This window comes from Tachypleus tridentatus, chromosome 2, assembly GCF_004210375.1.
Source record: "Tachypleus tridentatus isolate NWPU-2018 chromosome 2, ASM421037v1, whole genome shotgun sequence".
In the NCBI taxonomy this organism is placed as follows: Eukaryota; Metazoa; Arthropoda; class Merostomata; order Xiphosura; family Limulidae; genus Tachypleus; species Tachypleus tridentatus.
In genome coordinates this window covers 1,007,566-1,020,373 of record NC_134826.1, presented here as the reverse complement: position 1 = coordinate 1,020,373, position 12,808 = coordinate 1,007,566, and the positions used below count along the sequence as shown (strand labels likewise).

Here is a 12,808-nt window from a genome sequence, read left to right as displayed (position 1 = left end):
ATAATGGAACTAAACAGCCCGACCTTGACACCCGACAAGAAGCAAGAAAAAGAGGTGTCTTAATGGAATACCTAATGGACAACATTCATAACCACAACTTCTACGTCACTGCGTATTTTTTCTGTGAGGCTTTGAACTTTGTAAACGTGGTAGGACAAATGTATCTAATGGACTCATTCCTGGGTGGTCATTTCTCTAAGTATGGCTCCAAGGTGATGCAGTTCACCGAGTGGGACTGGACCCTCCGATACGACCCCATGATCAGAGTTTTTTCCTCGTTTAACCAAGTGTACCTTTCATAAATACGGTTCTTCAGGTGATGTCCAGCGTCACGACGCCATGTGCATTCTGCCCATCAACATAATAAACGAAAAGATCTACGTCTTCTTATGGATCTGGTTCGTCACTTTGGCTGTAGCTTCTGGAATTGTACTGATATATAGAATGGTCATCGTTTTCTGGCCTCGATCTCGCCTTCTAATCCTAAGATATCGCGCTCGTTTGACCAATGCAGATTACCTGGAAATGGTCGTAAAAAGGTGTCACCTAGGTGACTGGTTTCTTTTGGATCTCCTCTGCAAGAATGTAGACAGTTTGAACTACAGAGATCTGATTGCCGACTTTGCTCGGAAGCTGGAAGGCAAAGGTGCAGAAAGTATTGCCTAATTCTAATAAGGAAACAGCCTGTACTGTTATGATTCTATTAGATACATAATGGCTTCTAGGTAACGAATATTTCACTTTTTCTTTTTTTTAATTTGTAATAAAGTAATCAAAAAATAGAATAACTGAAAACACACATAAAATATTCATTAAAAAGAAATGTTAAATGAAAGAATCGTCAAGTCGATGTGAAGTTGGATTAGACCAATCATTTAAATAACTGAAAAATTCTCATTAAATCCAAGTTGAAAACCTATCCTATATGTTAGTAGTTGTTTTGTTATTGTGTGTCTCAGGTTAAGAAAAAAAAAGGCTTGATTGTTCTTATGTGAAAGGCAAAGTAACACGAACACTGTTTGGTAAATTTGCATACCTTGTGTGTCGAACAAAATATTTGTTTTATTATTATTTTGTCACTTCACTTAGCGTAGAATATTTGGATACTTGTTTAATAATTTTAGCGTGTTTTTTGTGTGTTTGGATCGTGTGGATAACAATTTTATACGTGGATAACCTATGTTTTCTGTTATTCAAGTACAAGATCCAGGTTATAGATACTCACCACGAACATTTACCATTATACAGAAAATATTTACCGTATTATCAGACCTGTGTACTCTTCACAGATTAGATTCTAAATGCCTAACTTGCGATATACATTTTAGCATTATCACAAATGTATCTAACTCTACATTAATGTCTTCGACTCTATAAACAATCGTGTAAAAAAGTTTGTTGTTTTTTTTCTTTACTGGTCTGACCAAATTATTTTTGAAACAGTCGCCACAGATCTGAACAGTGACCCCCTCGTCTCTTTCTGTGTGTGTGTGTAAGTGATTTCTTCTCGGCTTTTCTTTTTAACGAATATTGTGGTCCGTGGCTTACCCATCTTATCTATTTCGGAAAATACACGTTGTTGGATGTACAATGGTTGAGGTTTGTATAAATATGCTGAGTTTTAATAAGTGTGATGAACAGAGTTGCTTGTGTTTTTTTGTCTATAACTTTCCGAAACTCCTTGATTAGACACAAAATGGCTCTCAGTGTTCCATGGAACAAAAAACAATATTTCTTTTTTTAACGTATAGGTGTATAAGAATCCAGGTTTAAATTTTCTAAGTGACCAGTTATAAACGTCTTGGTTGAAAACGATTGCGATGTTTTTTTATAGTCCTGAAGTTAAAGATAACAGTACACGTGGTAAAAGGCTTCCATGGATGCTCTATGTTCTAATAATGCTTTGATTAGGATAGGGGATCCCGAAAAAGTTTCTAAGAAGTCCTCCCAGAACATTCCACATCACGACTGATAACCTCCCCTCATTTACCCGGAACTTTATTGCGGCCCCTAGTTTGGAAAACCTTGGATTAGGAAATATATATATATATATATATATATATATATGTTCTAATAATTTGGCGTTGAATATAATTACAGAATTTTTTATACAGACAAAAACAAATACGTATTTGTGAAAGTTACCCGTTGAATGTGTACTATGTATACTTGCATTTGATTGGTTGATCTAAAATAATACATTAATATCGGTTCCAGTTAAATATAGTTTAAGCTTTTAAATTTAGTAAGAACCATATCATACATGTGATTTTTTTCCTACGTAATGTTTAGTTTTTTCCATGTCTTCTTGTGACTTTAGGAGAACCACCCATTCAAAATAACAGTATAAAAAATGAGATCGTCCTGTTTAAGAATAGGAATTTTGTTTACTAAGTTTGAGAATAGTTTGGGAGGGGGTATAAATGGATTTTTCTTCTTTTGGAGAACTTTAACCACACAAAACGAAAAGTTGTGTCGATGTTCGTCCGCGTTGTGGACGAAATGTGAAAGGCATTTTAGTTCGTTTCAGTCGAACATATTCTCGAAAACAAAGAAAGATAATACTATATTAATTCTCAGTGGTTTTGTGATCGAAAATGTGATGTTACCATAGTAAACAAAAACTGTTATGTTCGAAAGAGAGCGAGAAAGGTGCAATCAGAGTTGGCTACGTGGATGCTCACGATACAAGGTTCAACAATCACAGACCTAATGGTTTGTACTGAGTCGCACTATGGAACAGATGTGTATTGATAAGTGGACGTGAGATTTTTATTTTTGTATTCCAAAACTAAAAGCGTGGATACGATATTCTTAAAGCTTGTTATAGAAACTTGAAACTCTTTACAGCAATAATGCAGTGTAAAATACACTGGACACGCCCCTGGTAGTTTACTAGTAAAACTGAAGACTTAATTACTCTAATTATGGAGTTTCGATATCACGGTGTCCAGAACACCTCATAGCCAGTTGTGTAGCTTTGAGATTTATAACATATAAGCAAACACTGGACATTTTTAATAAATGTGTTTTCCAAAGTTTGGACGGATGGTTGTATTTTTGATAAATTAGATAAAACTTTCCTCTTAAAAAAAACACACATTTATTTCATTCCACTTATTAAGTGTTCTCTGTACAACACAAGAAAGGTTTTGACACTTTTTTGATGCAGAAAATTCCATATTTCAATGACACTTTTCTAATCGACAAAAAAGAAGTGCCTGAAGTGCTTATTGCTCAATTAAATGTAACATAACCAAAGCTGAGGATGGTCTCAATAAAACTACTTCGGAAAGAGTCATTGAAGTTGAAACACAAGCCAAACAAAGCGGGTCACGTGAGATGACATTTGTGGTATTTTTATATCGCTAAGGGACCAAAGCCCTGTGATATGATTCGAAGTGGTGAAACTTTTAAATTTCTACGTTTTGCTCAAGCTTAGACTAAACGTCTTTGGAACCTAACAACACCATCTGTACAAGCACTTGTATTTTTACGTATGGCTACTCTAGTTATCGGTGGTATTTTCACCTGTTTTTCTTGTTCCGTGGTATTAATATAAGATATATTTGTATACGTATATATATTTTATACATAACGTGTGTTAAATGAAATACCTACCCTAAAATTCATGGTTTGTAGCATTGGGACTAGTTCTTTTCGCATATAAAGTGCATTCATTGAAGTATCTATTCTAAAATTCAAATTTCTTTTATCAGCGTGATTTTTTACACATTTATTGCCATATTTTGTATGTTGTAGTTTTAGCGAAATTGTTTTGTTTTTAAAAGAAATGGTTTTGATATAAAAAAGTAAATGTGGTTTAGGTAAGGTAATTTTGTTTTTGTACGCTTGGGTTTTTAAATAAACAAATACCGATTCAGTTTGTGTCATATTTGTATTCTTTCTTGACATCAAGTTTAGCAGAACAGATCGGCCAGTTCGAGTGAAAATCATAACAGGAAATACTCTAGTGATGTATGATCATGTGAAAGAACAAGAACAGATGTATGTATGTATTCTGTACTTCGGAGTAAACCTAATGAGATAAACTACTGGATTACTTTTAATGGAGTCTAACACGGATAAGGTTGATAGTTTGCGATTAGAAACGATATTGTTCGTAATGATTTGTGAGTTGCTTCTATTCACACGTACTCTCCACTTACACTATCGTAGAGGCATTTGCTTCAAAAGTTAAGAAACAAAATCACATAAGAACTGTGGACTAGTGTCTTTATAACTAGTGTCAACAAGGCTTTGTTTTGTTACTCATAGGTTTGGACTAGACACTCCACAGTTACTATATCCAAAATAAGCCAGGTGATTAGAGAGCGCTCGACTCGTAATCTGTAGGCAGCGGGTTCGAATCCCCGACACACCAAATACGATTGCCCTTTCAGCCGTGGGGTTGTTATAATGTTACGGTCAATCGCACTATTTGTTGGTAAGAGTAGTCCAAGAGCTGGCGGTGAGTGATGATGACTAGCTGCCTTTCCTCTAGCCTTACACTGCTAAATTAGGGACGGCTAGCGCAGATAACCCTTGTGTAGCTTTGCGCGAAATTAAAAAAATATATATATTTATTGAAAGTTTAAAAGAAGTCACAAAGTTCAGGACTAATGTCTTTATAACGAGTATCAACAGGGTATTGCATTGTTAGTCTTAGGTTTGTGTTTCGTCAAATAACGTCTTTGCACAGCCGTTCCAAGTTGACAGCTGTCACCTCCATTTCCCTAACAGTTTATTTGTCAAGTATAAACTCTGATATCAGTCCTAATTCTATATATCCAAGGAAGATGTCTTCAGCGTAAGGTCTTAACAATACCAAACAAACCTCTCTATGGTGTAATAAAATCTTAAAGTTCACACACACACAAATTGTTATAGAGTGGGGGACGAATTACGTAGTGAACGTCTCAACCAATCAACGTTGATCTCGTAATTGTTTTGTTTTTTTGTTTGTTTTTTATTCGCTGAAGTTTTCTTTAAATAATGAAACGGCAGCCTTCCTATTTGCAGTTTGGTGTCCCCGATACAAAGTACAGAATGAAATACACAGCACTTTTTTATAATTAAAATGAAATCCGTGTATAATACAGAAGGTGAAATGTTAATGGAACACGAGCTAACACCAACAACCGTACAGCGGACAAGCCGTATTGAGGCCTGTCGGTTAGGGCACTTGACTCGCAATCCGCGGGTCGCGAGTATCAATTCCTTCCCGAACATCATCGCATTTTTTTTAGCCATAGGGGCGTTTTAACGTGGCGAGCAGTCTCACCATTTGTTGGTGAAAGAGAGACCCACCCCAGAGTTGGTGGTGGATGTTGTTGAATAGCTGCTTTCCCTTTAGCCCGTCACTTCAAAATTAAGGACGGCTAACGCAAGTAGCTCTGTGCGAAATTAAACGAACAACTTAGGGCAAAATTAAACGGGCTCAACATGGTCAGGTGGTTAGGGCGATCGACTTACAGTCTTGAGAGTCGCGGGTTCTAATCTCCGTCACATCAAACATGCTCGCCCTAATGCTCGGTTATAATGGCACACTCAATCCCACTATTCGTTGGTAAAACACTAGCCCAAGGGTTGTCGGTGGGTGGTGATGACTAGCTGCCTTCCCTCTAGTCTTACACTCCTAAATTAGGGACGGCTAGCGCAGATAGTCCTGGTGTAGCTTTGTGTGAAATTCAAAAACAAGCATGCAAAACTAAACATTGCGTGGTAATGGCTAATTAAATATACTCTTCTTAACTTAATCATAGTGTTTTAAATACCACGCAGCTATTTTACGACTTAATAAGAAGAAAAACAGATCATATCAAAGTTGATAGGTGTGTTTATCACGCCCAATATAAACAGATAGTTTCATTTGTTTAATATGAACAGGTTTTCATTATGTTTATTACACATACATCTGTGGTTTGATTAAGACTTTTTATTTAACACAAACGGGATTCCTAACGTTTCATCTATTTAATATGTTATTTCGTAACGAATGGAATCTTCATTGCGACAACGTAATTTCGTAGCCCACGTGGTTATGTAACTATAACGTACACGATTGCACTTGGTGTTTTTACAGTATTAAAGAGAAAATAGTGTTGAAACGTGAAAGATGAAACCAACAGTGTCAGCCTTGTCGATAAAGGGTTTCAACGTCATCGTTTGTTTATGAACCCGAAGTTTCAGTGTAAATAAACCTGTAATGTTCAGCCACGAGATGTTTTCAATAATCGATATTTGATCTAACGATCGACCTCCGGGACGTTTTGTACCTTTTTTTTTTTTTTTTCAACTACAAGATGCTCACGGGAAGAGTAATCAAACACAGACAACAACGAGGTAAAGATGGGTTAGAGAGAAGAAAGTTTCGGGAGTTCAGGGGGTCGCAGGATTCTCAGTAAGCTCATCCAACACTTTGCTGACCGTTTAAAGTTACACATTTGGCTGGAGCGGTTGAAATGGACTATCGTTTCATAAACTCATGCCCGACATGGCTAGGTGGGTTAAGACGTTCGACTCGTAATCTGAGGGTCGCGGGTTGGAATTCCGGTCGCACCAAACATGTTTGCCCTTTCAGCCATAATGGCGTTATAATGTTACAGTCAATCCCACTATTCGTTGGTAGAAGAGTAGCCTAAGAGTTGACGGTGGGTGGTGAAGACTAGCTACCTTCCCTCTGGTTTTACACTGCTAAACTAGGGACGGCTAGCGCAGATAGCCCTCGAGTGGCTTTGCGCGAAATTAAAACAAACAAAACACAAAACATAACCTCATTCTCGGTCATGGAGACCATGTGACAAATGTCTCGTAAGTGAAAGTCTAGACGAAACTGTTCAACAAGTTTGTTTGTTATTACACATATCTCTTACAATGTGTTCTTTGGTCACAACCTGCGTGTGATCGAAGCTATAAAAGCGATCGCGTGAAGCACTTATGCTCAACCAATCAGTTAATCCTTCTGTATTCCTCTACGACAAAGAAATATTTCAAATGCTGCTTAGTGTCTTTCGCCATAACTCTTAGCACATAAATTTTAGCACATTAAACTCTGACGTCATGAAAGTACACGTGCGCCCGAAATTGTCATATCATCAGGTTGTTACTGTGTGTACGTATCGAAACATTCTTTTACTTAAATTAATAACACTAAAAAATCGTTAACCCGATGTTAGTGTAACTGACTCAATGATCCACGTTTTCACTTCAGATAATGATGGTGAAAGAAGGTGGTGGCGCTGATGTCGTGTTGAGCGATATTATTTATGTCTGTAATGGTTCAGTCTATTTTTTTCTTACATATTGTTTTTTGGCTAATGAATTCATTAAGCTGAGGGGGAAGTAATACCCACAAAATATCCATTTCACTCGGCTGGATAAAATGTGTCAATGACTTTATTGGATATCCATGTGAAAAACCTGTCTTCCTTTGCTATTTCCTAAAATGATTTATAGTATACGTTGTACATATTTTTAAAAGGTAAAACATGAACAGGGAAAGGAAAAGTCTTCTATAAGGAGAAGGGGGCAAAGTAATGTGAAATTATGAATTGAATGAAATATATATATATATGTGTACGTATGTTGAATGAATAACGAACGAATTATGTTTCTTATTTTCCGGGGGGGGAACGTGTGCCCTCTCTTGACTCACCCTCGCTGCGGATGTCCATGGACATGTACTACGAAACGGGCACAAAAGAGGACTATCCCTCTACCATCTTGAAGATGAAACGACATATTTGGGGGGTAATTTTACCTCTCTTATGAAAATCGAACGAAAAATTTGGTTGTGGCGCTATCTGAGCGTTTGTTTAATTTTAATTTAATGTGGCTTCAACAGGGGCAAACTCAATGTGAAGTAATAGTTCATAGAAGAAATGGATGTTTCTGAGTAAGGAACTGATGGCGCCGGCGCCGTCTTTGCATAAGATGGCATGGCCTGGCGCGTTAAGGCGTGCGCTTCGTAATCTGAGGGTCGCGGGTTCGCGCCCGAGTCGCGCCAAACATGCTCGCCCTCCCAGCCGTGGGGGCGTTATAATGTTACGGTCAATCCCACTATTCGTTGGTAAAAGAGTAGCCCAAGAGTTGGCGGTGGGTGGTGATGACTAGCTGCCTTCCCTCTAGTCTTACACTGCTAAATTAGGGACGGCTAGCACAGATAGCCCTCGAGTAGCTTTGTGCGAAATTCCAAAACAAACAAACAAATCTTTGCATAAGACGAAATTGACGACCTGCAGTCGTTGGACGATCCGTCAGTTTGGTTTTATTTATATTTCACAGAAAATAATTGTGAACATCTACTCATCTGGGAAAGATTTCAAGTAACTGCACTTACACCTCTCCGGTTTCGTGGTAAATAGAAATAAAAGTTATTTATGTCTTTGCCTACGTACGCTTATTAAACGTATAAGCTGCTGTTCCATTCGTTGTTTATATGTTTTCAAGAAATACAAGCCGTTTTTGTGGCGCAAAGATACGCAACTGGTTAGCACAACGAATCGAGTTCCAGATTTTAGTTTTGTAAATCCGTTAATTTACGACGGAATAACACAAGGGAAATTTACTTGTGATACTACGTTTATGTGAATACGCAAAAATATTTTACGTCAAATTACAATCCGATTTTCAGTTTATTTGTTTCTGCTGTTTACAAGGCTTTGAGTATTGTTTGTTTATGAATTTCGCGCAAAGATACACGAGGGCTATCTGCGCTAGTTGTCCCTAATTTAGCAGTGTAAAACTAGAGGGAAGGCAGCTAGTCATCACCACCCACCGCCAACTCTTGGGTTACTCTTTTACCAACCGAATAATGGGATTGAACCGTCACATAATAATGCCCCCACGGCTGAAAGGGTGAGAATGGTTGATGGGACGAGAATTCGAACCCGCGACTCTCGAATCTCTAAGTGTTGTAAGAAACACTTATATGTTTGTGTGCACTTGTATTCATATAATTTGGCAAAATAAACGTCTCCGAAGTAGCGTTAATAGTTCAGATTTAGACTTATATCTTCAGGATCCGGAAAATTATATATATATATATATCAAATTGACAATTTGAGTACCTTCATCATTAAATAATAATACCATAGCAACAGTAACTATAGGCCTTTTCCCATATATGCACGAATACTGTAACTTTTTTAGTATTGTTAGCTCATACATCAACAATATAATAGCAACAATAACGATCAGCCTTGCCTTACATATATACAAATAATGTCGTACCTTTACCAATGTCGTCAGCTCCTCCACGTATTGTTTCATTAATAAAAAACGAACTGCATTTCTACGCATTGCTATTAAGTATGAATTAGAGTGAGAGCGTTTCGACAGGTTTTGTGAGGTTAAGCACCTCACTTCTACAGGTTATTGTAACGACGTCTGACGCAGCATAGACTTAGTCACCTGGAAGTTTCCCAAAATTCCTATCGCGTTAGCTCTGTCCTTGAAGGAAACACTACCGTGACATATCATTAAAAGTTTTTATATATGTTATTTTTTACTGTTAGCAGTGACGTATACATGTATACGCGCATGTGCACAGACGTAAAGGTATCTGTAATTGAAAATTCTATGCTGTGCTTTATTACAACGTTTTATTCTGCTGATATGTTGAAGTCGAAAACAAAAGTCCTCGCTTAGTGATTTTTTTTTTGTCTTTTTACGTCATACTTAATGAACAACTTCCAGCAAATTTTGTGTTCAGGCTTGGGATCCTTACGTTTGGAAATATATTGAATTGTTGGAAAGGGTTAAGAGGAAGGTTACTAGAATGGTGTCCGTCATATGAGGAGACATTAAGATACTTAGAAAAATGAGTTAAAGGGAATTTGATTGAAGTGTCCAAGATTGTGAAAGAAATTCATTATGTTGACGCTTAAACATTTTTCATGTTTAACAGCAAGAATTATAGAACTGAGGGACACAAATATAGATTTAGGCAAGTAGAAGCCGTCTTCATCTAAGTTTTATTTTTCAAACACGGTGGTTGGCCTATATAATGGGATGTCTTCATATGTTTTGGAGGCAGTACATCTGAGGGAGTTTAAAAGAAAGCTTAATAGATATATGAATGATAAGGGATGGATTTTTTTTAATAGTTTTAGTTAGGCTTAGAGGGTGGGACAGCCAAAATAAACGAACAGATCCTTTGTTGTCCCTAAACGTAATATTATAAAAATTACACAATTTTTAATAAACTTTCTTATATGTTGTGTGTTATTTTGGATTAAAATAGTGCCATATGTAATTAGTAAGTAATTCTAAATCTAACAACGAAAGGAACATTCACAACACCAAGATAAAAGTAACAAAGAAAGGAACATTCACAACACCAAGATAAAATGAACAAGGAAAGGAACATTCACAACACCGAGATAAAATGAACAAGGAAAGGAACATTCACAACAACGAGTTAAAAGTAACAAGGAAAGGAACATTCACAACACCGAGTTAAAATCAACAAGGAAAGAAACATTCACAACACCGAGATAAAATCAACAAGGAAAGGAACATTCACAACACCGAGATAAAATCAACAAGGAAAGAAACATTCACAACACCGAGATAAAAATAAAAAGGAAAGGAAACATTTTAAACAATGAACAATTTCGAAGAGATTACATTTTTCTTGCAAGAACACAAATAGTAAATGCAGTGGTGTGTGACGGAATTCACGTAACTTACGAAAACCTAGTGATGGCGATGGGGCAGCATTTGTGAGTTGGGCCTTGTAAAATAAAACAAAGAACAATACTTGTAAAATAAAACAAAGAACAATACTTGTAAAATAAAACAAAGAACAATACTTGTAAAATAAAACAAAGAACAATACTTGTAAAATAAAACAAAGAACAGTACTTGTAAAATAAAACAAAGAACAATACTTGTAAAATAAAACAAAGAACAATACTTGTAAAATAAAACAAAGAACAATTACTTGTAAAATAAAACAAAGAACAATACTTGTAAAATAAAACAAAGAACAATACTTGTAAAATAAAACAAAGAACAATACTTGTAAAATAAAACAAAGAACAATACTTGTAAAATAAAACAAAGAACAGTACTTGTAAAATAAAACAAAGAACAATACTTGTAAAATAAAACAAAGAACAGTTCTTGTAAAATGAAACAAACAACAATACTTGTAAAATAAAACAAAGAACAATACTTGTAAAATAAAACAAAGAACAATACTTGTAAAATAAAACAAAGAACAATACTTGTAAAATAAAACAAAGAACAATACTTGTAAAATAAAACAAAGAACAATACTTGTAAAATAAAACAAAGAACAATACTTGTAAAATAAAACTAAGAACAGTTACTTGTAAAATAAAACAAAGAACAGTACTTGTAAAATAAAACAAAGAACAGTACTTGTAAAATAAAACAAAGAACAATACTTGTAAAATAAAACAAAGAACAGTTACTTGTAAAATAAAACAAAGAACAATACTTGTAAAATAAAACAAAGAACAGTACTTGTAAAATAAAACAAAGAACAATACTTGTAAAATAAAACAAAGAACAGTTCTTGTAAAATGAAACAAAGAACAATACTTGTAAAATAAAACAAAGAACAGTACTTGTAAAATAAAACAAAGAACAATACTTGTAAAATAAAACAAAAGAACAATACTTGTAAAATAAAACAAAGAACAATACTTGTAAAATAAAACAAAGAACAATACTTGTAAAATAAAACAAAGAACAGTACTTGTAAAATAAAACAAAGAACAGTACTTGTAAAATAAAACAAAGAACAATACTTGTAAAATAAAACAAAGAACAATACTTGTAAAATAAAACAAAGAACAGTTCTTGTAAAATAAAACAAAGAACAGTACTTGTAAAATAAAACAAAGAACAATTACTTGTAAAATAAAACAAAGAACAATACTTGTAAAATAAAACAAAGAACAATACTTGTAAAATAAAACAAAGAACAGTTCTTGTAAAATGAAACAAAGAACAATACTTGTAAAATAAAACAAAGAACAGTACTTGTAAAATAAAACAAAGAACAGTACTTGTAAAATAAAACAAAGAACAATACTTGTAAAATAAAACAAAGAACAATACTTGAAAAATAAAACAAGGAACAGTTTTTGTAAAATAAAACAAAGAACAATACTTGTAAAATAAAACAAAGAACAGTTCTTGTAAAATGAAATAAAGAACAGTACTTGTAAAATAAAACAAAGAACAGTACTTGTAAAATAAAACAAAGAACAGTACTTGTAAAATAAAACAAAGAACAATACTTGTGAAATAAAACAAAGAACGTGACGCAGTATTGTAGGAATGAAACTAGAAAGATCACCAAAAGATTAAATCCTTATATTACAAAGAAATTAAACAATTGGAAAAGTAGTGAAATTTATTGGAATCGTTTCTAAAAGTATCTTTATTTTGTTTTAGTGCAGAGTTAGTTATATATTAAGCTATCTACACTGTGGTGAATCGAAACCTGGATTGTAATATCATAAGTTCTCAAATTTATCGATGACCCACCGTTGAAATAAAATCTAAAATTCTAAACTGTGATTGTAAAACTCAAATGCATAAAATAGGTGAAAAATTAAAAAGAAATAAAGATACGACTTTGAATATTGAATAGTTTTTCGTATGACGTAGCTTGGAAACTTCCCATTTACTCTCAACTTGTGAAGTAAATATTTATTTAATTTCTTCGCCAAGAAAACAAACAAATATGAATTTCAGTGAAAAAAGATTATGTGGGGTAAAATTCCAGGCAACTTGAAAATGTGTTGGTGTTTATAAAAGTTTAGCG

General features: G+C 34.7%; 1 pseudogene across 1 annotated transcript; it reads left to right on the top strand.

The window, feature by feature from the left end:
- Positions 1-52: 52 nt before the first annotated feature.
- On the top strand, positions 53-3,882 carry LOC143237124 (innexin inx2-like; annotated as a pseudogene). The gene has a single exon (XR_013019875.1). The product of XR_013019875.1 is annotated as an innexin inx2-like (transcript).
- Positions 3,883-12,808: the final 8,926 nt, after the last annotated feature.